Source organism: Lepidothrix coronata, unplaced genomic scaffold, assembly GCF_001604755.1.
Source record: "Lepidothrix coronata isolate B3197 unplaced genomic scaffold, Lepidothrix_coronata-1.0 Scaffold151, whole genome shotgun sequence".
NCBI classification, from domain to species: domain Eukaryota; kingdom Metazoa; phylum Chordata; class Aves; order Passeriformes; family Pipridae; genus Lepidothrix; species Lepidothrix coronata.
The window spans coordinates 352,608-377,364 of NW_016690331.1; the positions used below are offsets into that span (position 1 = coordinate 352,608).

Consider the following 24,757-nt stretch of genomic DNA (forward strand, 5'->3'; position numbering starts at 1 on the left):
TTTCTTTCTTTCTTTCTTTCTTTCTTTCTTTCTTTCTTTCTTTCTTTCTTTTTCTCTTTTTCCTTTTCTTTCTTTCTTTCCTTCTTTCCTTCCTCCTTCCTTCCTTCCTTTCCTTCCTTTCAGCAGGTTACAAAGCCAAGCCCTTTGCACTCTGCCTCATGAAGCAATGTCATATTAAATGACATGGTGACAACTGCAGACAATCCCAACCCTCTGAGCCCTCTCTTTTAGTTTGTCTCTAGGTAGTTTGTTTTATGAAAAATCTGGAACTCCGAATAACTCTGGTAGCATTGCAAAATTATTTCACATTATAAAACTAAGTTTTAGGTTACCACAGTTCAGAACACTGATGATGTCTTAGCTGAGGTCATATTTTGGGGTGTCCAATACCTTAAAAGAGTGTGAATGCCCATGACTTACAGCTGTGAAGCCTCATATGATGACTGCTTTTTAAAAACCAAAATCTAGATAATGTAAATATTCACCTTAATTCATAAACCACCGCTTCACTGTCACTCTAAATTAAGTAGCTCCACTACTTCTAGAAAAGAAAAGCAAATATAAATGAACTGAAGTGATTAGTTCCCACAGAATCATCTTTTCACCCTGTGATTAAAAGTTGTTATTTCTATAGTCGTTTTCATGATCTGCTCATGGATTTCCAGATGAGAGTTCTAGAAGATAAGCTGGCACAAGGGTACCCTATGAGGTGGCAAAATATGTTCCTAAGGGAATACCTGGGAAGGTCAGAGCAATGCAGGATCAAAACTGTTTAATATAAACATACAAGCACATGCAAAATTTGAGATATTATGTGTTCTCTTATTTTATTAATTTGAGAGGTGCCAAAAAACCCCAGAACTAAACTCAACAAAACACAACTAGAAGAGATCAGTTGTATCCATTACAACACAATATAATTAATTCTGTGGAACTCCAATTTCCTTCAATCTTATCTACAGCAGTTCTGTGACCAGGAGTCAATGGGAACTATAAAAAGGGGGTAATTTTCCTCTGTTGGATGTGGCTGTTGAGGTGAAAGCTGGAAATCCTGATTATGGGTATGAAGACGTTTGATGATGAAGTTTATAAATTGGCAGGATGGTCACTGGATCAGATGCAGCCCAACTTGGGATGATTCACATTTTCCTTTAGGAATCACGTGGAACCGGAATATCCCTTGTGGCCCAGAAAACAACCAAAATGTTATTTCTCTCCATCGGATAGCTTTGTCACTTTGTCATCATGTATTCCCAGTAAAACCTAGGATTCTAAAGATGTAAATTCAATCAACCTGAAATCCTCCTCTTCTCCAAAATGCCCACTGCTCTGTTTTAATTGGGTTGACTCATGTTTCAAAGACACAGTGAAAATCCTCTCTCCCCACGGGTGGTCCTTCAGAGCCTTGGGTGAGAGTTCTCTCATTAAAATTGTACTTCTGAAACTGAGCTAATTTCTACAGATTCCTTGGATAGTCCCTGAGACACAATCAGCACAACCCACAGAGTTCAGAGCATATGTTAGATTATCCCAAATTATGTTTTTCAAAGCAGCAGATTAATTATGCCCTACTTCACTATATTTTCCATCAGGAAGGAGGAAGAGAATGAGGGGAAAAAAAAGTGATAGAATTGAGACAGACACACAGCATTAGAAGGTTCAGTCCAAACAAACTTTGCCAAAGCTACACTCAGCTGATTAGCAGCATCTTATAGTGGGCAGCAAATTAAGATCAAATCATATGAAGTGTGTAGTAACAGGTTTTTTTATTGCTGCTGCAACCTCCTCCCTTTACTTTCCTCACATCAGATCAAGTTTAAATTCTGTTCATGTCTTCATTCACACCCTTCCTGTTTTAATATGCAATTGAAGCTCAGCTGAAATGACACTGAAAAAAACACCATCATCATCATCATGTGCCTTTCAAACGCTTTGGGGATGAAGCTCTGACCCTCTAGAAACCCTTTAGGACAAAGGATTTTGCCCCAGGATTTCACAATTTCACCAGAGTGTATAATAGCATTTTATTATTTTATTCTATTCTATTATTATAAATTCACCAATATTCCCCTACTTCCTTGGATACTCTATGGAGAGGATTTATCCTAAGATTTTAAAATACCTACAAGAACAGTGCTGCAGGCACAGCTTCACAAGTTGGTTTCTCACAGAAACACAGGATCTGCCCATCCTGGTCAGCCTTTGAGAAAAACTTTTGAAAACAATGGGAACATTTCCTAATATCAAATCTAAAGAAAAGCAAGCTAAGAAAGACAAAGCTTTATTGATCTCCAGCACTGGGAGATCCAGCTCAGCAGCCTCCAGAGGATGGAATCCATTAAGACAAGAACTAAAGGTGTTCCAAAGCCCTCATTTCTGCAGGGCTGCGTTATTAATGCATTATTAATGACCCTCATGGCTGCAGGTGGCACAGAGCTACATGCAAGGAACCTCTCTGGGTTTTCTCATCCCAAAAGAAAATTAAAGAGAGGATTAAAGGTGAACCAGTACAACAAAAAAAAGAAGAGACCACCAATGGTACATGAGATTCAGCAAAACTTGGGGCAAAGTTTAATGGTTCATCTGTGCATTGGTAACCTCGGAGGCATCCATGGTTTTAAACACAAAAGCAATCCTAGGGATTAGGAACTGGTAGCACAGAATAACTCTGAGTTATCTTCACATAATTCCTGGCTCATCCCAGTCTAGTGACCTGGCATCTCAAAGTCTTTTGAGTTATCCCCTGGGAATGTATTCTGCACCCAAGACCAGTTTTCATTGGAGGCACCAGCCAAAAAAACACCGCCAAAAAAAAAACCCTGTAAAAACCAAACCCTCTGCACGCAGTAGAAAAGGTGAATTCACATTTTATGGAATTTCTCTCCTCATATCCCAGAGTTCATGTCTGTCCCTGGGGTTTGTTGCCAGCTGGAGTCAATGAGGCATGGGATGAGTTTGTGTGTTTTTCTGAAACCTGTGTCTCACTGGGGAGATCAGGGCAGGGACACAAAGGAAAGGAAGGGAATGATCTTCCCTCAGTAAATAAAAACTAAATGTCTGATAACCTGAAATCAGCACAGTGTGAGGCTGTTTTGGACAGGCAGAATAAATTTTGTGATGGAGTCTGGGTAGGTTGGTACACAGAGGACTCTCCAGGGCACAGCTTGGCTGCCATTAGCATGCCCAAAGAACTGGATATTTTATTGAGCATTGTTTTATTCGGGAACAGCCATGAAATGAAAACTCTGCGTGAGGCAGAGAATAATTTTTTCCAAAAATATTTTGCACATTTTGGGTGTGTGCAGGTCTCCCACTTAGACAAAACCAAAAGTTTGTGGCATGGATTCAGATGTCCTTTGGGTTGTTTAATTTCATCTAGAATTGCTTGACTCTAAGTGTTTACAAAATCTTCCTTGATGGGCCATAACCACAGGTTTTACAGGAATAATTCTGGCTCATATTCTGCACAGGAGTGGTAGTATTCTGTGTTATCTACAAGTCAGCAATGGAAATAAACATAATTTTAAATCAAAATAATGTGGGATAACATGAAAATTGCTCTTCTAACAAAACAAAACAAAACAAAACAAAACAAAACAAAACAAAAAAAAATCCCAAACCCAATCCAAACATTAAGGCTTACAGGTCATAAATTTGTAGGTGAATAAATCCTAATAGTTATTCAGTGACAGTCATCCAGCTCCAATCCAAAAGACCATCACCAGCATCTCTCTAAAACGGAAATTCATCTGTTTTTCTTTTTCCCTTGCCTTTTTGATGTGTTTTCCAAAGCAAACCAAATGCCCCAGTTTGCTCACACATGTAGGGACCTCCTGAAGACAATCTACATCTCCGAAGACAAAAGTAGCAGCTTCTGCTGAGTGACTTGAGTGAGAAATGAGGACACTGAGTACTTCCCATCTAGGTGGCTTCAGTATTACAGGCACACACAGGATTAATTTAGCTCTGAGTACCAGCTGTGCCTCCTCTTATCACTGTTATAAGGAATAACACAACATTCTCTTTTTTACCCTTTCAGGATGTTTTCCTTTCAACTCTTTTAAGTTATTAGTGCTTGTTTGCATTAGCTGAAAGATAGTTGAAATTTCTGCATGTAAGAACATGGGAATTCCTTCCTTGTGCTGACCCTCTGGAGAAACGAGTTGTCCAGCACTGTAAATAAACCCACGGGAGTGCTCTGAAAGACTGCCAGTTCTTCACACCTGTATTAGGCTGTGGACATCTCTCTCCCCAGCTGTAGCCATGCTGAAAAGAACATTAATCCCAGTCAGCCTGGAGACACTAATCCTTGCTGCTCTGCCTCCCATCTGCCCGACGTAGGAGCATTGCCTAACCCAATTTACTCCCGATAAATTGGATTAGCTTCAATATTGGGCAAATTTAGATTAGGTATTAGGAAGAAATTCTTCCCTGGGAGGGTGGTGAAGCCCTGGCACACGTTGCCCAGAGAAGCTGTGGCTGCCCCATCCCTGGAAGTGTCCAAGATCAGCTTGGATGGGGCTTGGAGCAACCTGGGCTAGTGGAAGGTGTCCCTGCCGTGACGAGGGCATTGGAACGAGATGATCTTTAAAGTCCTTTCCAACCCAAACCACTCTTTGTTTCTCCAGTTCTGTGATTCTGTGATAAAATAAGGCTTTGCTAACAGGGCCAGTGGGATACAATTGGATTCAGGGAATACTCTCCCTAAACCTGAATCTTCCCAAACTTGAATCTGCTCAGCGGCAGATTCAGGAGGTGGTGATGAGATGATGGGGTTGGTTGGAGTGATGGTGTCTTCAGGCAACTTCAGGGTTGCAAAACAACTGCACAGACTCCAGACTTCAAAACTCATAAGCCCAACGTTTATGACACAACTGTTTGGGGTTTTTTCCCCCTTTTTCTTACAAGCACTATTCCTTATTTCTGATGTTCATAATTTTAGCAACCAAGTGGTAGATTCATTTTGCCATTTTTGACAAAGCAGGTGAAAATGGGGCTTAGTAATGTACACGTTCTAATTTTCTGACTAGAAACATTTTTCAGGGGGAAAAAAAAAATGGAACAAATTCTCCTGCTATTTCATTTGCCATTTAATTGATATGTTGGTAGCACACAAACGGTGCATTGTCAGTTCAATTTGTTCAACTCTTCCTGTGCTACTTGTTTTCATCCCTCCTTACTTCCCCTTTCCCCAATACATAACCAACATATCATTTTGCATCCCACGTGGGATTTCTCTGCTCTAACCTAGTAAATCTTTTAATTCCTAATTTGCTATTCTGCTCTAACAGATTCACCCATGAAAGAGCCTGGAAGGCTGAAGCTGAGAAAAATCACTTTCATTTTCTCAGCTACTTCTGAGTGGTTTAAATGTAAAATACACATGCAGTGCACAGTTTGGGATCTCAGATTTTTATCATCCAAGCGTTGCAGAACCGAGTCAAACCTGATCAGGTTTTTGATGAAAGGATAAAGATTCAAGTCTAGGCTGGAACCACTTAATAATGGTGAGATGCTGAAAAAAAAGTAGTTGCATAACAGCAAGGAACAGTTCACGAGAGAGGCTGAAATTTGGCTCCAAATCACTGGTGGGAAATGTGGATATCAGCACAACTTGTCCACAGCAGGGCTTAGAGATTAATTAACCTTGCTGTTTAGTTATCAGGGATTGCCATTTGAATTACTGATTCAATTTAAAATGCTAAAATAGCAAATGGTCAATCTATATTTAATCATAAATACTATTTCTGTTTATCATTTACATTTTTAGATTTCCCCCCCCCCAAAAGAAAGGTTGATTGACAAGTGATTTTGGACACAGGGTTTGGAAATTCTTTTTTATAACTGGGGAATGTATTTCAGGAAGATTTTAAATGGATACATATATCTTAATTTCTTTTTTTAAGTTCATTTTGCCATATTGGTCCAAGCCATATGGTTCATTCTGATTTACTTTTTAACAATTCATAATTTAATTATGAATTACTGTCTAAGAATTGAGGAGGAATTAAAAACACATTTGGAAATGCACACAGAGAATGCTTTAAGCACCCCAGCCCTGCATGAGGAAGGAAAAACAAAGCTCCTCATGACATTGAATTTTATTTATAATTACGTGATGTCCTGAACAAGGGAAGTATCATGTGGTGTTACTGAACTGACTGTACTGCTCCTGGTCAAAGAGTTCTTCCCAGCTAATTATTAGCATTTAAATTATAAGCAGAGATATTTTAATCTCTTTCTGCTGTTAATAAAATAGCCTGACACCCCCATTGCATGAATCATATTTTGACTTCAGTCACTTATTTGGTTAAAGAGGAAGCTTATAGTGACTGCTCTCCTAATTCAGATATGATAATAGAGTTTGCAATTTTTTTTCCATTAGCACATTGTGACCTCTAAAGGTTCTCCCAGCTTCCAAACTGCACACTATTTGTGATGGATTCAGTCAGCCTTGTTTTCCTGGAAATCAAAGCCGAATTCCTCTGATTGTGCTCAGGGGCTTTAATTGTCAGGATGCAGAGTGGGTGTTCATCCTACAGGGTTTCTTCAGCAAAGACTAACAAAAATTAGTCTTGTTGCTACAGCAGTCCCATTCTGCAGCTAATTCCAGGGCATCCCCTTGAAGGGATGTCCCATCCCTGGAAGTGTTCAAGACCTGGCTGGAATGGGGCTCTGAGCAACCTGGAAGTTGTCCCTGCCCATGACAGGGGGTTGGAACAAGATGTTCTTTGAGGTCCCTTCCAACCCATTCTCTAGGATTCTATGATAATTTCTGCTTTCCCCACAAATCAGGTTTCAAAGTTTCTTTTCAAAATTTACTGTGAATGGTGACAAATATGGAGGCTGAAGATTTTTGTGAGATTTGTCTCTCAAGCATAATTTCGAGTTTTGGTTGTTTGTTTGTTTTTGTTTTTTTTTTTCTATTTCACTTCCCAAATCTCTCCTGTTACAAGCCTAATTTTGGGGTTGGTGAGTACCTTCCACGGCAGTGGGGTTGGCTTTAAGGTGTACCTACCCTCCATGCCCCACAGCAGGGAGAACCTCCCAACTTGCTACCATTTACGAGACACATGAAGAATCCTCCAAGATCTCTTCCTTCAGCTCCCACAGTGTCTGTGGATTTAAAAATGCCAACAGCACTAAGACAGACAGACCCTTATTATAAAAAAATAAATCTGATGTGCTGATGTGAGCTACAAAAGAGAGAAGAAAACAACTCAGAAAGGAAAAAACCCTTCTGAAGAGAAGTGCCAGTTGTACTCCGACTTCTGAACATCTCTCGAGCACTGAAAACAGACGTGAAGAAAATGCTCTAAAATTGTTCCTGTTGTTATTGTCACTAAGGAAACAACTTCCCAGGAATCTGCAAGTTGAGTGTACAGACACTTTGATGTGCAGCCAACTCTCTCTTCCAACACACTTCCCAGCTCCCTGGTGAGGCAGGTCTGTCCACCAAGGGAGATCTCTCCTCTCTCCCTCAGCTGAGTCCTGACTTCACGTGGGGATTGAACTCTGATGCTCCAGAAAAGCCCTAATCCAGACTTGCCACAACATGAGATATCAAGGCACGGAGTCATGACTAAGCCAAGGGATTTTGCCTTAAGATACTCCTCTCTGAATCCAACAGTGCTGCCAGGAGAGCTAGAATAGCAGAGGAGCTTGGGAATGTGGGAGGCACGAGGCAGAATTCTCTCCCTCTGTTCGTTTGTGGTGCTTTTTTTCAGCCACACACACACACACACACACACCACACAATAATTGAGATGTGTGCTGGGTTTGGATTGAGGCAAACAGGGTGTGTACAAGTTGTTTAACCTCTTCAGCCCTTCAAATAGAGTGACCACCTGCAAACTGCCTATTGGGAATGATGCATGAGATTTGGTAACCCCTGCATTGAGCCCAGGCATTGTTAAGAAGAAGACTAGTTGATCTGTCTGCAAACCCATTCAAAATGCCACACAAGTAGTTTAACATTCATTTAGTAATTATAATTTAATAACAGCTTAGTGACCAAATTCCAGAAGTCCAGGATGTTCTCTAGTGGTGCAGTTCTCTGCCTGAGCACAGCCAATGTATTCCCCAGTTACAGAGTCCCTTATACCACAAAGAACTTGATAAATAACATCTTCTGCTGAAAAACATTCAAACAGGAGCATGCCTGCTGATATCCTCTGTCTGCAGTTCTGCTGCAGACTAAGAAGCAGAGAGTGGCTAAATAAATAGAAAAGAGACACAGAACAGAAGAGGCAGCGACTAAGGAGCAGAATTATTTGTTTAATTGCTGGAGACTAAGCCAAGGCTGAAAGAAAAGGGGTCAAAAAGAGTACATGGAAAGGCTTTACTAATATAAAATCATTTCAGAGCATTTGAGCTTTGAAAATATTTTCTTGTTATCATGGACAGGTGTCCATGTCAGATTTGACTTCCTAAGGCTCCTTGGGAGCACCAAGGAGGGCTTATGTACTTTTATCCAAGAACCAGAACATCAGAACATCTCTCTGTAGACAAGTTTACTCCTGGTATGTCCCTAACTCTGTGCAGGATACTTCTATTTCCCATCCCCTTGTGTAAAAGGTAATCTGGCCCTCTGTAACTCTCCTTTGTGAGGCCTCTAGACCAAAAATGCTTAAAAGGTCTAAAAGCAAAGCTGTTCTGTCCAAGTAAACAGCTGGACTATGGTGAATCCATCTGCCAATGGCACCAATTCAATAACCAGGGAGCAATCCTCTCCCAAGGAAAAAAATCTCTGTGTCCAGCCAGCCAGGAGCCTTTGCTTTTATGTTAAATCCATCACCCACCTTTGGATCAGAAGTGATTTCTCAGCTACTTGTCTGTGAGCAAGAAGGAGCTCAGGGCAGTGAGCCGAGCAGCCAACAACCATCAGTGGTTGTTTCATAGAGGGGGCAAGGAAAAGAAATGGTTTTAATGTTATAAAACATATCAGGTCTGGGACCTTCCTTGGCCTTGAGGCCAAGTCACATGTGATCACTTTTACTCACTCTGCTGAACTGTTTACCACCAGTTAGATTGGCCTCATCCAAACTGCCTGTGAGATCAATCTCTGGACCATGACGTTCCCTGAGAGTTGGTTGCAACTGTCCCATTTGCCTTATTCATTAAATATTTACCTTATTTATTAAATATTGCATAGAGAGCAACGTTTTTGGAAATCAGATTCCCCCAGGTTACTGCAGACTGTTGCTGTTCCCCTCCCTTTGGAGCACTGTAAATGATTATCTGCTTTCCTAACCGTTCCCAGCCTCATTGGTATTCCTGACAGAGCCAAGGAAATGCACCACTGCCGAAGAGATCTCAGTGAAAACGCTTTCTTCCCATCCAGGGAGATTCATTTTATCTCGGAAAGACAACAGAAATTTCTGTCACTGTGTGTTGCAGAGATAAAAAGGCACATTGCAGACAGAACCCAAGCAGTTCATAAATGTTTGACGACGAGTCTGTGCCTGTCAGAGCACACGAGAACTCTGACGTGAGCTTTCCTCAGATAATTCCTTAACTACCAATTTAGGATAATGACAGCGATACTTTTAAGAAACCCCTTTGGGAGTAGAGTAAGTATTCTCTTTTAAATCCTATAAATCTGTAGAGGAAATATTTTGATCGTTTATTTTTTGCTTTCAATCTATTAACTGCAGTGTCCCATCCTCGCCATGGAAGGCCTTTGTTTTGTGAAGGAGAGTTAAGAGAGTGTTTTACAAATCAAAGTGGATCTTCTTCCAGTAACTTCAGAGAGATACCTTGTGAACATTTATAGATAACCAACTCATCCCAGAATCCTGTAATGGATAGTGGAGGGGAAAAAAAAAGCTATTTTGGGGCACAAGACGTCTGAATGATTTAAAATTTCTCCCTCAGGGAAAAAAAATTGAACTTTATATTCTCATGCTCCTTAGATATATTGTAGAAATTTATATCTATGCAGATATGATGGAGAGAGTCTGTTTACAAGGGCATGTAGTGACAGGAAAAGGGGGAATGGTTTTAAACTGAAAGAGAGTAGGTTTAGACTGAAAATTAGGAAGAAATTCTTCCCTGTGAGGGTGGTGAGACTCCTGGCACAGGTTGCCCAGAGAAGCTGTGGCTGCCCCATCCCTGGAAGTGTCCAAAGCCAGATTGGATAGGGCTTGGAGCAACCTAGGCTAGTGGAAGGTGTCCCCACCCATGGCAGGGGGATGGGATGAGCTGATTTTTAAGGTCCCTTCAAATCCAGGCCACTCTATGATTCCATGATATAAATATCTTACAGAAACCTATCTAAACTGTAACTCTCCATGTGTCTTGTGCAGGGTGTTGTGCTTTTCCAATGGAACTTCATTGGTGTTGAAGGCACACGTTGAGTAAATCAGCAAATGAACAAACAAGTTTCAGCATTTAGACTGATTCGTCTAAATTATTTATTTTTAAAAAGTTCAAAGAACGTTGGTAGAATATTTGCTAAGAGACATATTGAGAAATCAGGGTCATGTCTCGTTTATTCAGTGGTATTGTAGTAAAGGCCAAGTTGCAACAAGTAGGATGAATATACCTGACAAACATTTCAGCATTGCTGACACAAATAACACGATTCCTTCCCTCACCTCGTTGCCCAGCACTGCACAGGAGCTCTTCCAAAGCTGCTCACAGGAAATTAAAAGGGAAAACTCAAAACAGCAGGTGGAGCAAGGTGCAGGTCACACTGCTTTGTATTGTAACTCCTGGGTCACTGAAGACAGCAGTCCACTGATAGAGACTATAAAGAATAAGGTGTGGGATCATATAGAGCATTTTGTAAAGCCAGGTATGAAAATGCAGAGCTGCCAGCCATGGAGCTCATCTTAATGTTGGAAGAGTCTTAATCCCTACTGGACAAAGAGGAAACACAGAAAAGAAGGATACTTAATGACAACAGCACATGGGGGAGTGGAAAGTACTTGGAGGAAGTGCATTCACTCTTTTGCCCAATGGATTATTAAATGGACTGTCAAATCACTATGGATTATTTTGCTGAGAGTGGAAGAGTTTATATCTTAGAGATGAGAACTTTGTGGAAGGCTGAGGGCAGCTTTAGGTGATGTCACTACTCTGCTGGGTTCAATTCAGAACCCATTAGATTTTTATTTGTTCATGTTCCCTGACATCAGTAATTTTTCTTAGCCTTATTTATCTTAGAGGAGCAAAAATTGCCACAAAGGTTAATACAACCCTCAGAAGTGCTGAAAATCAAGGCAGGAGGATGTTGGGAAAACATTCTGATCTGGGTATCTCCACCAGCCAACGAAGCAAAGTCTTGAGATGCATTTTGAGGAAAGATGGAGATTATTATTTTCTTTAGTAAGAAAAGAAATTCTTGGGGATTATTACCTTCTTTTATCAGAGGGTGGTGAGGCCCTGGCACAGGTTGCCCAGAGAAGCTGTGGCTGCCCCATCTCTGCAAGTGTCCAAGGCCAGGTTGGATGGGGTTTGGAGCCACCTGGGATAGCAGAAGGTGTCCCTGCCCATGGCAGGGGGTTGGAATGGGCCCTTTGTAACTCAAACCATTCTGTGACTCCATGATTCCATGATTCTATGATTCTGTGTTGAGGACACTTGCAGAGATGTGAAACAAGGGAGGCTCAGCCATCTCCAAGTCTTTCCTCTTCCTTTTTGTCATTCCTGATGCAAATGCTCTTTCTGGACATTTCTGTACAGACTGGGATCTCTGGTCTGTTCTTCTACCTGTTGTAGGATAAAATAGGCACTGGGATCCTAAAGTTGGTGATTTTTCTGTCACACAGAACTAGCAGCACAGCAGGATGATGCATTTTGGACACAGCAGAGGTTACAGAAAAATTCTGCATGTTGGAACCAGCCTGCAAATCACAACCTGTAACGTTTTGGGTTAAAGCTCTCAGAGCTGATTTATAAAATGCAAGTTTGAACAAGCTGCTAAAGAGAGTGATATGGATTAGCTTGGCCATGCTCTGAGACACACCTGCATATTCCTTCCAATCTGGCCAGTTTACATGGAATGGGGAGATCTGTTCACTTTTTTCTCGGATCATCTTGTCTGGTTTTCCTGGCTCTTCCACAGCACTCACTGCCCAGAATTCCCCCATAGTTAATGAAGGCAAAAAGAGTGTCCAATTCACGTGAATTATTTTAGAAACCTGAGATCAAAAGAATTGAAATCTGGATTCCACAGATTTCATTGTTGCAAAGGCAACATTCAATAAATGCCTTTTAATCCCACCCAGAAATCCGCACACATAAAAACGTTGTATTTTAGAGCAAGTACTTAGAGGAGAAACAAAAGGGAAATTATATAAAATTATATATGATTGCCAGAAAATTCAGACCACCTCTGTTTAAATGAAAGTGTTTTTCAATTTAGACATTTTGGTATATGACATGCAGCAGGCAATAATCTGTCAGTTCATGAAGAACAATATCAAGTGAGAGTTTCTCCAGCCAGCGAAGAAATGAACAGTGTGTCAATGTTCAGGTGAACTTCTTTCTCACCTTTTAAGAAAATAGCCATGAGTTCCAAATTATCTAAGTTGTCCAGTTGAGCTTTCCCATTGTTGTTTTAATACCCACATTTTTAATGACATTTTACCCTAAACTTCTGGCTGTGAATAGACTTGGCAACGGGTCACATCCATGGTGCTGCATAAAGCAGCAGTGGTGGACATGAAACCACTGCAAAATATGCATAATCTATTTATTGAAGTTTGTCTCAGAAGGTCTTTGGAAATAGTGAAGCAGTTAATTATGTCCTTGTTGTTCTAATTCAGTAGGGACAGTGGGAAGGAAAGCAAGAGGTCAATTTAGTGAGACAATAAAGTCAAAAGGGAGACTCTTAGTCTGGACAATCCATTTTTGTTTTTGCTAGGAAGATGTGAGATTTGTTTTGCCAGATGAAGATGCTACAGGTAAAGTGGATTCTGGAAAGTAAACAGAAACTTTTTTCTTTCAGGGAGAGTTTCATCAGAGGTTTTTCCAAACTGATGCACACAAATCTCCCCAGAAGAGCTTGAGATGCTGCATCTATCAGAATGACATTAAACCCTGGTGCTTTGAAGCTCTAAATAGGTCATGTTTTGCTTTAATCACCTTGGAGCCACCTCTATGATTTGTGGAGACAGAGAAAATGCCAGAAAAATGAAAGCAGTCAAAACCAACACAAACCTTGACCAAAGAAAGTGTGTGGTTGACATTCTTCATTCAAAAAAGGAGAGTTTGGAGAAACTGAAACAATCAGGTTGTAAAGGCAACAGCACTTTGGGATCTGGACAAAAGGCCTTTTTGCATTAAAAATGCTAAATTCCAGGGAACCTACATCTCAAGGAAGCTGGGAAAAGGACTCTCAAGGAAAAACTCCAGACTGAAGCTGGTGAATCACAAACATTCAAAGAATCCAGAAATTCTTCCTCTTCCTAGAAGGAGAGAGCAACCTGAGCAACAAAAGAATTGTGTCTTGGACATCCAAAATGTCAGGATGAAGTCAGAATATTCAGCCAAGCTGTCAGAGGAAACTGAAGCCAGATCATGGGTGTGAATCCAGCACATCTGCTGTGGATTGACCTTTTCCTCTGCTTGAGATTAAGATGACAATGATGCACAGATGAAGGGAGAATGGTGAGGTATCAGGGCAGAGCCAGCATGGACCAGTGAGTTGTGCAAGGAAACAGGCTGAGAACAATTCAGTGTAAATTATATAGGGAGAAACACACCCTCTGGATTATCCAAGCACAGGATAACCAGGAGCTGCCTGTGGCAGCTGAATCTGGAGAAAGGCAAATGCAGTCTCAAGGTTGTCTCAGGAAATGTCCAAGAATGATTTGCAGCCAAATAGATATACCTGCAATGTAGCAATTCAGTAATTCTTCTCTGGCCCAGTATCTTTCCTGTGATCCTAAGACAGCAACACAAAAGGGTATTTCCAAGCCCTGCACATATAAAAATCAAATAACTCTTTGTGTGTGTGGTAAGAGCACCGTGTCCAAGATTTGATCAGTCTCATTCTAAATCATCAGGAGGGATCAGAAACCCAGGACAGAATTCAGACTGCAGATTAAACCATCTTAGTGGTATTTATTGAAGACTTGTTAGGCTAAAGAGCTACAGAGCTCAGTCTATAATAGATAAATGTATTTATCTGTATTGACTGGGCACTGGCCAGGGGCCAGGATCAGTAGCCTAAACGCTGGTGTTTGGTGCACCAATACCCCAGGGGATTTAACCTGCCCTCACACAGAGGGGAAATGATGTGCTGTAGATAAACATCATGCCTACAGATCCCTAATGGGTGTTAGATACCCCAGGGGATCTCAAAAGACACTTAACACCTGTGTTTGAGTGACTGAATCATGTCTTAAATCTCCTTTTACTATAACAGGAGTTTCTGTACTTGGGTACAGGTAGACACATCAAAACCCACACCTGTCTTTAGGTGTCTTGATCTGTGAGCTGAAACCCATTTCTGGTCAGCTTGATAGAAAAATATCTTAGCAAAAGAGACCTGCAAGTCTTCCATACAGAGGAAAGGGAATGAGCTGAATACCAGAGGTGAATGTCTGTCAGGGGCACACTTGCTGGGGGAACCACAAAGGCCCTGACATGCTTTTCTTCTCCTCTTCTGAATAAAACTCAGACTTTGGTAGCCTGTGAAGGCTCTTTGCCATCACCATTGTTACAACATCCAGCTGTGGTACAAAGAACAAGTCAGAGAACAAAAAGCTGGAGAATACAGAGCAGCGTCCAGAGGCTTGAACACTGCAGAGAAACAACTTCCACATGGCTGATATTGGCTTTTCATGCTGCTCTCTCTGCAGCCACCAAGAGCTGCTCTGTAATGAAGTTTGTTCCAGCTGTTCACCCACTGCCTGTAATCATCTCTAACTGACCCATTCAGCAGCACAAAAACCCCATCCAAGCTGTCAAACTCCACGCAACCCCAGTGAATGAGTGTGGCTTGTGGCATCCGAGGCTGCAGTGGCAGCTGTGACACATTCCCAGCCTTAGTCATGAAGAGCTTGAGCATCTGCAGTGTTTCGGATGCTCTCTCATCTCCTCTGCATCTTAAGCTGGAGCCCAAAAACTCCTGGAAGGGATCCAAAGATCCAGCTCTCTAAACCACAGGAAATGAGTAACTTTACTAACTTTAACTTGGGTCTTTATATAATGCACTTGTGCTGGCTTCTTGAGAGAGTTTGTTTCTAGGCCAAGAGAGAAAGTTCTGTTGTGTGTCCAAAATCTTAGATGCATACTAAGCCCAAGCTCCTATTTGGCTTTTGGAACTAATTATATCAATTTAAGAATTTAGATACGTGTAAAATGTCATTATAAAAATATTTCTTTTTAAAAGGAAATGCTTTATACTTATGACCATGAGCATGCCATTTTATATTTTTACTAGAAATAAAAAAAAAACTTCTGTAAACCTACTGCAAAAATGGGACAGTAAGAACAGAAACAAAAATGTTGTGAGTTAATAAAGTCTTTCCATTCCAGGAAAAGAAATTAATAGTTAAGGATCTCTTAGCTATTTTCAACTCCCTTTCCAAATATATATAATTTCTTTCTGCTGCAGGGAAATGTATCTCTTACTGCTACAACTTTAACTCCAGCCTACATATCACTGTGTTCAGAGAGGTTCATGTTTTTATTTTTTTTTTTTACATTATTTGGATTTCAGTAAACAATTTTAAAGGCCATAATTAAGGAGGAAGGTGTTAATTAAATCTATTAATCAGTGGACTTTGTTAGCTTAGGACAGAGGGTGAATGCGTTAAAATAAAAAAAGCATTTAGGCATTGATATATGGCAAAAAGCTGGCTTTTAGGTCACCTAGTTCTAAGCACCACAAGTGCTCCAAGCTGGTTAAAATGTATTTCACAAGGTGCCAACCCTAAGCTAATGAGGTCTGGTCAGCATTCATCTCCATCTTCGTGCAACTTCCAGTCCCCCATTCAGGAGCAGGGGATATTAGATGAGATCTGGAGCTTTGCACAGCTCCTGGCTGGCTCAGAGAACAGGCAGAGGGGGTTTGCCTCTGCCTGCAGAAAATCCTGTGGCTGTCCTGGATGTCTCCCCGGGGTGATGCTTCCCCACCTGTTCACAAAATTACATATGAGCTTCAGCTGGCAAATCCCTCTTAGTAATTGGACAGAAGGAGGAAGTGTCGATACACTAAGGAAGCCTCTGAGGTTTAAAAAAATCAATGAATCGTTAAAAAAAAAAAAAAAAGACAACTGGATAGGAGGTTGCCTGGGACATGTGGCATGAATTCTCCAGCAGCTGAGTCTGCCCTTCATTGAGTAAAGGGAAGATGTGGGTGAGGAAGATGTGGGGTCCACCACAAAGATCTTGAGCTTTTCATAAAACTCACCACCTATCACAGTTTGCTATTCCCATGAGCTGGCAAAATATTACCAGCCTTCCCCTCTGAGCAAAGATGGGAGCAAGAGAGGATGGGAGCAAGAGATGCCTCTGAGACACCATGGAAGGATCCACCTCACTGGTTGTGGATGTGTCTCTGAGTCACTGCTGCAAGAACATCCATGGGGTGACTCATCTGACCCACTTCAGGCTGGGATGAACCCCCCTCCTCACTTCCAATATAGGGAATTAGGGGGATTGGTTTGGATGTGACCATTTAGTTTTCAGATGCCCAAGTGAGAGTAGATGAACATCATCCAGGCAGCCAAACACTCCTGAATGAGAAAGCCTTCCTCCTCATGAAGTGAACAATAGTTTTGCCAAGGATCATTGAGGGCCAAGTTTTCACCTTGAGAAAGAGGAAATTTTTACCCCTCCACTACTCAAAGATGGACCTGATGATACACCTACTGCCCAGCAATTAAAAGCTTCATCCAGTCAGGTTTCCCTTCAATAAAGAGTTTTTCCTTAATAATCTTCACAGAATCAGATGGGATAATATGCTCTCCCTTGCAGTGAGAGAAAGAAGCAAAACTTGCCTCATTCCGAGGAACAAATTAATAAAAATAAAAAATCTGGGCTATTAACCCACCACACAGATTAAAACATCTCTTCCTGCCCTAACCCTCAGCTCCATTTAGCAAACCAACAAATCATAGATAACAGACTATAATTATCCTTCCATTTGCAGCTCCTGAGCAATCGTGACCCAGCCATCTCTAATGGGGTGCAAAAGCCACTGTGGCTGAGGCTTCTTGGGAAATGCCTCAACACTGGATGGACAAACCTACAAACACATGTGGCAGATGTTTAATGTTGTATTCTCAGTAAGGAGCTCTTGGGCTTCAATATCCCCAATGTGTTATAAAATAAATTATTATTGCTGTTGTCATAACCATTATTAAGAAGAATTCGACCATATACATATTTATCCCCCTTTCTGTCAGTTTTAGAGTGAACTATGAATTGCATTAACAGAAACTAGAATTGTTGAGTTAATTTGTTGGGTTTTGGTGTTTGTTCTCTTTTTTTAAAAAGGGCATTAAGCAGAGGTCACACCTTTTAAAACTTGTTTTAAAATAACATGGCAATTAAATGGATCAGAGCAGTTTCAGAGCATAATCCTACCTTAAGCCATCCGAGAGTAAAATATGACACCTGAATGAGCAGGGATGAGACTTGCAGGATGTCTCCAGGGCAGATTAAAGTCAGATGCAAATCAGCTCATTCCATGGGGTGATGATCTCAGAAGAATTTGGATTCAGCAGTAGCCCGGAACCAGAGCAGCAACCGAGTCCCGGCAACCGCATCCGTGTACTTCTGCAGGACCCTTCCCAAGGGAATATTCCTCAGCACAACAGCCATGTCAGCTTTAAATGCTCTGTGTGATGACGCTCCTGCCTTTTCTTTAGAAGATGGAACGGTTTGTCATAAGAAGTTCAACCCTGAAATTACTAATCCTGCTCTAGAGGTGAGCCCACCAGTTTGCACGGGAACACAGTCAATGAGCTGCAGTGAGTTACATAAACAAGGCTGGAACAATCCGGCGAGTTTTATACACATTCCTGATTTGTTTTTGTGGGGGTAAAAAGTCAAGGCTAAGGAGACAGATCAATAAACTGACAGAGCAAAAGGTGGGCAGAGAATCAAACACCGGCAAAGCAATGGGGTGAGGACATTCTGCCGTGAAGCTTCTGAAAAAAAAAAAAATCTGCTTCTCTTCCCATGTATTTGTGCCCACTCAATTACAATCCAAACAGCGTCTCAGCAGCCACAGCAGACACGTGAATCCCAGTACTTGTGGAAAACTACCAAATACCTTTCTGTATGCAAAGCATTTCTTAAGAACAGAACAAGTTCAGCACACCAAGGGAACTGGGAAAGTGTCTCATCAGGGATGCTGTGTACTGGGAAACAGGAATACTCTGAAACAGCTTGTTTCAGTGGTGCTGCAGCTAACCCTGATGATACAGGAACAGCAAAGATGACTTTTAAGCTGTGGATGGGAAAAAAGAGGGATTTGCTCACTGCTGCATTTACATCCCTTTTAGTAGAGTTGTTCCACTTCTGTCCTGATGTGGAAAACTCCCCCCAAAATCCCACTGTTTGCGGTATGTACCAAATCACAGGTGGTATGGGATGGCTGGAGGTGAAAGGAGAAGAGGGATTGGAAACCAAGGAACATGAGCCAACAAAAAAATTCACTTCATTGACTTAAAGTTGTGGCTGCACCCCCTGGGCCAAGGAATGGGGCGAAATAAAATTCAGTATCTCCTCTGACTTCTATGTCCTTGCATCAGTTTAACTCTCCTGAAAACAGTGCCAAATGAATAACCCTTCTGTTAAATCAGAACTAACTGTTACAGACCTGATATCTCTGTAGATCTCTCTGCCAGAGATGAATTAGAACATGATCCTGTCCTGAGTTTGCTTTTTCTCAGTGATTCTTCACTCAAATACTCTGCTTTCATTTAAAGATAATTTTAGGAATTAGACTGTTTGTACTAAGTGAGCTCAGAAAGGAAGGAAAGGAAAACAAAATCTGCTACAGTGGAATGAATCAGCTTGGGGACACAGGTCTCAACTTCTCAAAGGCATAGGCACATATGGAACTCAACCCTGGAAAAAAATATCTCCAGGATGCCAGCTCAGTCAGCCAAATGAAGAGAGATGTGATGCACAAAGGTCTGAGTGTGATCAACAGCACAGCCCACAATCTCAGAAGTCTCTGGTTCTCTCTCCCTGGTATCATCCCACAACAAAACTCCTGCCTTGGTGTTTGTGAGCTTCCCAAACACACCGACAGCAGATCTGGACAGATCTGTGTGGCTTTGGCCCCGCCGTGCAAACAACAGACATCTTAAACCTACAGGGAGGAAGGAACCCTCCAATTCCTCACAGGGACCCCAAGGAATGATGGAAGGCTAAAGCCATCCAAGCCATTCAAGGCTAATTACTCATCACAAGGCTAATTCTCTGTTTAAAGAGAAATAAGTGTATTTATCACACAGAAAGCCCCCCCTGACCTTTGAGCCCGTGCAGTGTCAATGGTTATCCTTCCAGTCATGTACTCATGCCTCTGATTGGAGAAAACAAAACCACCAGAAACCTTCCACTCCTGGATGAGATGAACTGCCTGGACAATAACAGTTGCTATTGCCTGAACAATAACAGATCAACTGGAGCTGTCCTGAATGACAACAAAGCAGCAACCACTGCCTGCAGCACAGAGGGACAGGAGGGGATAAAGGTACAAGACCACAACCCAAAACTGTAACCAGGACGACAAGCAGACATATCAACTTTAATCCAACTCCCATTATTGCACTGTCCAGCATTCCTTAATTATCCACCAAATTGCAGCAGCGTTGCCTTACCCACCCCACAGGACAACTTCTTCCTAGCCACCTCCAGCGTGCTTTGCATTGGCCAAAGACAGATGCTTGTATAACACGTTCCTTCTCTGCAGCTACACCAGCAGCACTTTAAGGAGTTTGCCTTCCTTCTGTCCTTAGCCTCAAGTAAACAAACATTCCCTCTGATTAGCCACGGAACGTTTCCCTGCTGTACCTGACCAGCGCTGCATAGGCTGAACAGAGAAGTGAGGTGGCTGTGCACCCAAAGAACAGCAAGAGAAAACCTCTTTGTTGTTTGTTGACTCCAACAGATTAAATAAAATATCCCGAAAGCTCCTTCACTTCTACGTTGTCGTATCAGTCCAGCACTTGCACTGTAATTAACAGGCACCAGAGGGATGGTAACTGATAATACCCCGGGAAAGAATTAGGTCACTTTGCTGCCTTTTTCACTGTAGTTAATATTTCCTTCTTATTATAGTTCCCTCCTGTGCTACTCCAATATATCCTTCAAGCTAAAGGCCAGATTCTGTTTACCTGCAGATCAGATGCAGAAGAAATCCACTGACTTCCAGGGAGTTCTTCCAGACGTGCTTCTACGTGAGTGGGATGATTGTCTGGTGATAAACACTGGGATGTCACTAACCAAATCCCCCCTTTTTTTTTCCCAGGCATTTTCCAGTTCTGAACAACATGCTGCATTATCTCAGTATCTTAATCCCCCTGGCTGCAAACTCCTCAGATTCCAACACACACCTGAAGGGTTCACGTCCTAAATTCTCAGCACATCGGAAAAGAGCCTGTCCTGTGAGCCACCCCCCGACTTGAGATGTGCTTTGCATGAAGATGGTCTTATCGGAACCAGCCGTTCAAACCCTGAGAAGGAGAAGTGCCCGGAGGCAAGCAGAGGTCAAAGGCACACTGACCGCAACCTCTCCTGCTACCCCACAGGAAAAGCGGGGATGTCCTGGTGCTCTGCTCGGAGGGTGAATCAGAGTTTCTGCGGCAGGTGAAGATGCAGAACTGCAAAGGGAGCCGGGGGCTCGGAAATGCCGCCAGCAGCAGCGGGGGCCGTTTAGCAATCACATTTTATTTACCAGCCATATTGTGTTAAAACCAGACGTGATTCCCATACTGAGCGCCTTAACCTGTCACCACTCGCGAAGGGAGATTGATTGGTTCGGGAAGAGCCAAACCTATCTGGAGGACGCATCCTCCGAGCCTACAGTTGTGCCGGAGGCAGGAAGCCTGCGTGCGATTCCCCGCTAAAGAAGTATTCCCAGGACCTGGGGAAGCGGAGGGAAGAGCCGGTAAATCACTGTCGAGACGAGCCGGCGGGTCCTCCTCGCTTTGCCGCTTTGGCGTCCCCGGGGTCTGGGGATGGGGCAGCGCCGGGGGGAGCTGGGGAAGGAAGGAGAGGACTTACCATTGCAGCAGGGATCCGTCCCGGCGCTGGAGATGCCGCATCCCCGTGGTGCGGGGCGGGGCGGGGGCCGCGGGGGGACAGCGGCCGGTCCAGCCCCGCCGGCTCCGCGCTCCCCCCCGGCCGGAGGAGGGGTCGGCGCCTCCGAAGGGAATCCAAATTCCTCCTCCTCCCTCGCCTGCCGGTCATGTCCGAGCTGCCTTTGCTCAGGGGATGGGCCAGCTCCTGGCCGTGAAGGAATTTGCCATCGCTAAAATATTAAAAAAAACCCCAACAACCACCTAACCAAAAATAATAAAAAAAAAAAAATAAAAATAAAAAACCAAAGGGGGAGGCGGGATATTTGCAAACTTTGTTTTTTCTCTTTTTTTTCTCTTTTGTTAGGGGGGGGCTGTTGGTGCTCAGGGAGGGGCAAGGGACTGAAAGGGTGCTCAGGCTGGCTGAGATGCTCTGCCCGAGTGAGATGCTCCGGTGCGCTCGCCCCTGTCCCTGTGCCTGTGTGTGATTCTCATACCCAGACAATGCTCTGCAAAGCGAGCTGGTCCTGCGGAGAAATGCAAACACCTCCTCCCCCGAGTGCCTGAGGAAAGGGAAAGCGATAGGGAACCAATAGCTTCTCCTTGGCTGCTCTCATTAATATGGAGGAGGAAAAGAAACCAATGAGGAGGAGCAGGAGGAGGGATTTATTCAAATCAAGTTTTTTAAATCAACCCTTTTCCCCTTTTTTTTTTTCCTCTCTTCCCATCTCCCCCAAATCTTTCTTCTCCGTGTCACCTCAGCCACATTTCTCAGAGATTTTTGTTTCTTATTTAATTAGTGTGCCAGGGTCAGCAGCAGACGGCGATGGGAGGGAGGGAGGATGGCATCGCTGCTGGGAGGGAGAGGGGCTGTGGGAGGGAGGATGAAGGGAGAGCCAATTTCCCCCTGAGCTGCAGAGAGTTGGTTGCAAAGAAAAGTGATAAAGTAGCTGGAGTTGAGGGAAACTGAGGGGAAGCAGGGCAGGAATTTCAGCTGGAAGCACCATTTTGCAGATGGTATTTGCAGATGGGTAGGTGGCCTGTGTCCAGGCTGAGCCCTCTGAGCTTGGAAAAGCAGACACACACCCAGGAAGAGAAGGGACTGCACGGGAACAGCAGCATCTGCACTGTCCTGCATTGCCTCAGAGCTGCACAGCAACAGCATCCCTGCACCACCAGTGCAGGAGTCGAACCTGTTACTGGAAAACCAGTGGAGTGGAGCTGTGGAAAGTGCTGAGATGGTTGGTGATGAAGGGAAGGGCTGTCCAGCTGATTCCTGTGATTAGCACTAGGAGAAGAGCAGGGTGGCACATGTTCCCTGCAAGGTACATACATAAAAGCATCCAGTCACTGACTCCCTTCTGCAGATCAGCCTTCAAGGGAAAGCTCTCCAGACCTGGAAAATGTTCCCTAAAGGAGCCTGGGTATCTATAGCAGCCTTAGAGGAGCCTCTGACAGCACATCCCATGGAGACACTGGTACCACACTGTTTTTGCTGCTGCCAACCATGCTGCTCTCAGCCACCCAGATCCATGTGAAGAATTTGAGGTGCTGAATGCCCAAATCCTCACCCAAATCCCATGAGACCTGTGCTGTAAGAGAAGCTACCTGCTAATGAGGTTCTTCTAATTACCCTGAAATTCCATGATACCTGTGTACCTGCTATTACTCTTCCTATTGTGGAAGCCCTTTCCTCTTACCTGTCCAAAGAATCACCAACTCATTAAGGTTGGAAAAGACCTCCAAGATCATCAAGTCCAGCCTTTGACCAAACACCACCATGTCAGCTAAACCACAGCATTGAGGTCAGTCATTTCTTGAACACTTCCAGGGAAGGTGACTCCACCACCTCCCTGGGCAGCCCCTTCCAATGCTTGACAACCCTTTCAGTGAGGAAATTCTTCCTGATGTCCAACCTGAAGCTCCTCTGATGGAGCTTGAGGCCATGTCCTCTTGTCCAGGGGCTAGTTGCTGGGGAGAAGAGGCTGAACCTCACCTACAACCTCCTTTCAGGTAGTTGTTGTAAAAAAGTCTCCCCTAGGCCTCCTTTTCTCCAGTTTTTTACCCCTTCCCCTTCATTTTCTGCATCTCCCACCTTCTATTTCCCTTAGCACGTAAATTAATTTCAAATCGACCTTGCTTTTACTCTGACCCCAGATTAAAAAAAGGAGAACAAAAAAAGCAATGTGGTTTTAAAACCAACCAAATCCATTACCTGTCCAGTGTGAAAATGCCTGACACAGTTGCTTACTTGTACATTGTAGCCCCTGTGGGTCTCAGCCCTGGTGCAGGAGCCTGGGTGGGACACAGCTCCACAACAGGAGCACAGACAGCCCTGCTCCCGCTGCCTTGGCACAGGAGCAGCCCCATGGCTGCACAGATGCCTTCCCTGGAGAAAGGCAGGCACAGACACATTGGGAGTGCCTTCAGCTCTGGGTTTGATCCAGCACCGTGAAGCAGAGCAAAGAATCAACTAGACTGTTCAAAGATTTCTTTTTCTCCAGTTCTGAGATCTTCTCTGGTCACGTCTCACAGCTCTTGGTAACTTCGCTACGTACGAGGGGAAAAAAGAAAGCAAATTAAAGATCTCAGAATCATAGAATGGTTTGAGTTGGAAGGGACCTTAAAGATCATCTGGTTCCAAGCTCCCTGTTATGGGCAGGGACACCTTCCACTAGATCAAGTTATTCAAAGCCTCATCCAACCTGGCCTTGAACACTTCCAGGGATGGAGCATCCACAACTTCTCTGGGCAACCTGTGCCAGGGCCTCACCACTCTCCCAGGGAAGAATTTTTTCCTAATATCTAATCTAACTCTGCCCTCTGCCAGTTTGAAGCTATTCCCCCTTGTCCTTCACTCCAGCCCCTTGTCCCAAGTCCCTCTCCAGCTCTCTTGGAGCCCCTTTAGGCCCTGGAAGGGGCTCTCAGGTCTCCCTGGAGCCTTCTCTTCTCCCCCCCAGCTCTCCCAACCTGGCTCCAGAGCAGAGGGGCTCCAGCCCTCAGAGCATTTTCATGGTCTCCTCTGGACTCGCTCCAGCAGCTCCACATCCTTCTTATTTTGGAGGTTCCAGATTTGAACTCAGAACTGCAGGTGGGGTCTCACAAGAACAGAGTGGAGGGGCAGAACCCCCTCCCTCCACCTGCTGCCCACATTTCTTCAGATGCAGCCCAGGACAGGTTTGACTTTCTGGGCTGTGAGCACACATTGCCAGGTCATGTCCAGACTGTCATCCACCAACACCCCCAAGTCCTTCTCCTCAGGGCTGCTCTCAACCCCTTCTCTGCCCAGCCTGTGTTTGCTCTTGGGATTGTCCCAACCCAGGTGCAGCACCTTGCACTTGGAGTTGTTGAGCTTCCTGAGGTTGGCACACCCCATCTCTCAAGCATGTCCAGGTCCTCTGAATGGCATTCCTTCCCTCCAGCATGTCAGACACACCACAGCTTGATTCTGTCAGCAAACTTACTGAGGGTGCACCAGACAATGAAGGACATTAGATGATGCAGGACAAAAAAACCCTCCACAGCAAAATGTTTGTTCTTCC

At 43.5% G+C, this 24,757-nt stretch overlaps 1 protein-coding gene across 13 annotated transcripts in view; it reads right to left on the bottom strand.

Moving 5' to 3' along the window:
• Positions 1 to 21,777, bottom strand: part of ADCYAP1R1 (ADCYAP receptor type I) — a 142,408-nt gene extending 120,631 nt beyond the window's left edge. For 9 of the 13 annotated variants that reach the window (XM_017828708.1, XM_017828707.1, XM_017828705.1 and 6 more), the window contains exon 1: positions 21,202 to 21,777. The gene's annotated coding sequence lies outside the window, so the exon portion shown is untranslated. Of the gene's footprint in view, positions 1 to 17,547; positions 17,601 to 20,312; positions 20,345 to 21,201 lie in introns of those variants that run through there. The other 4 variants (XM_017828697.1, XM_017828698.1, XM_017828700.1 and 1 more) reach the window with 4 other exon arrangements.
• Positions 21,778 to 24,757: the final 2,980 nt, after the last annotated feature.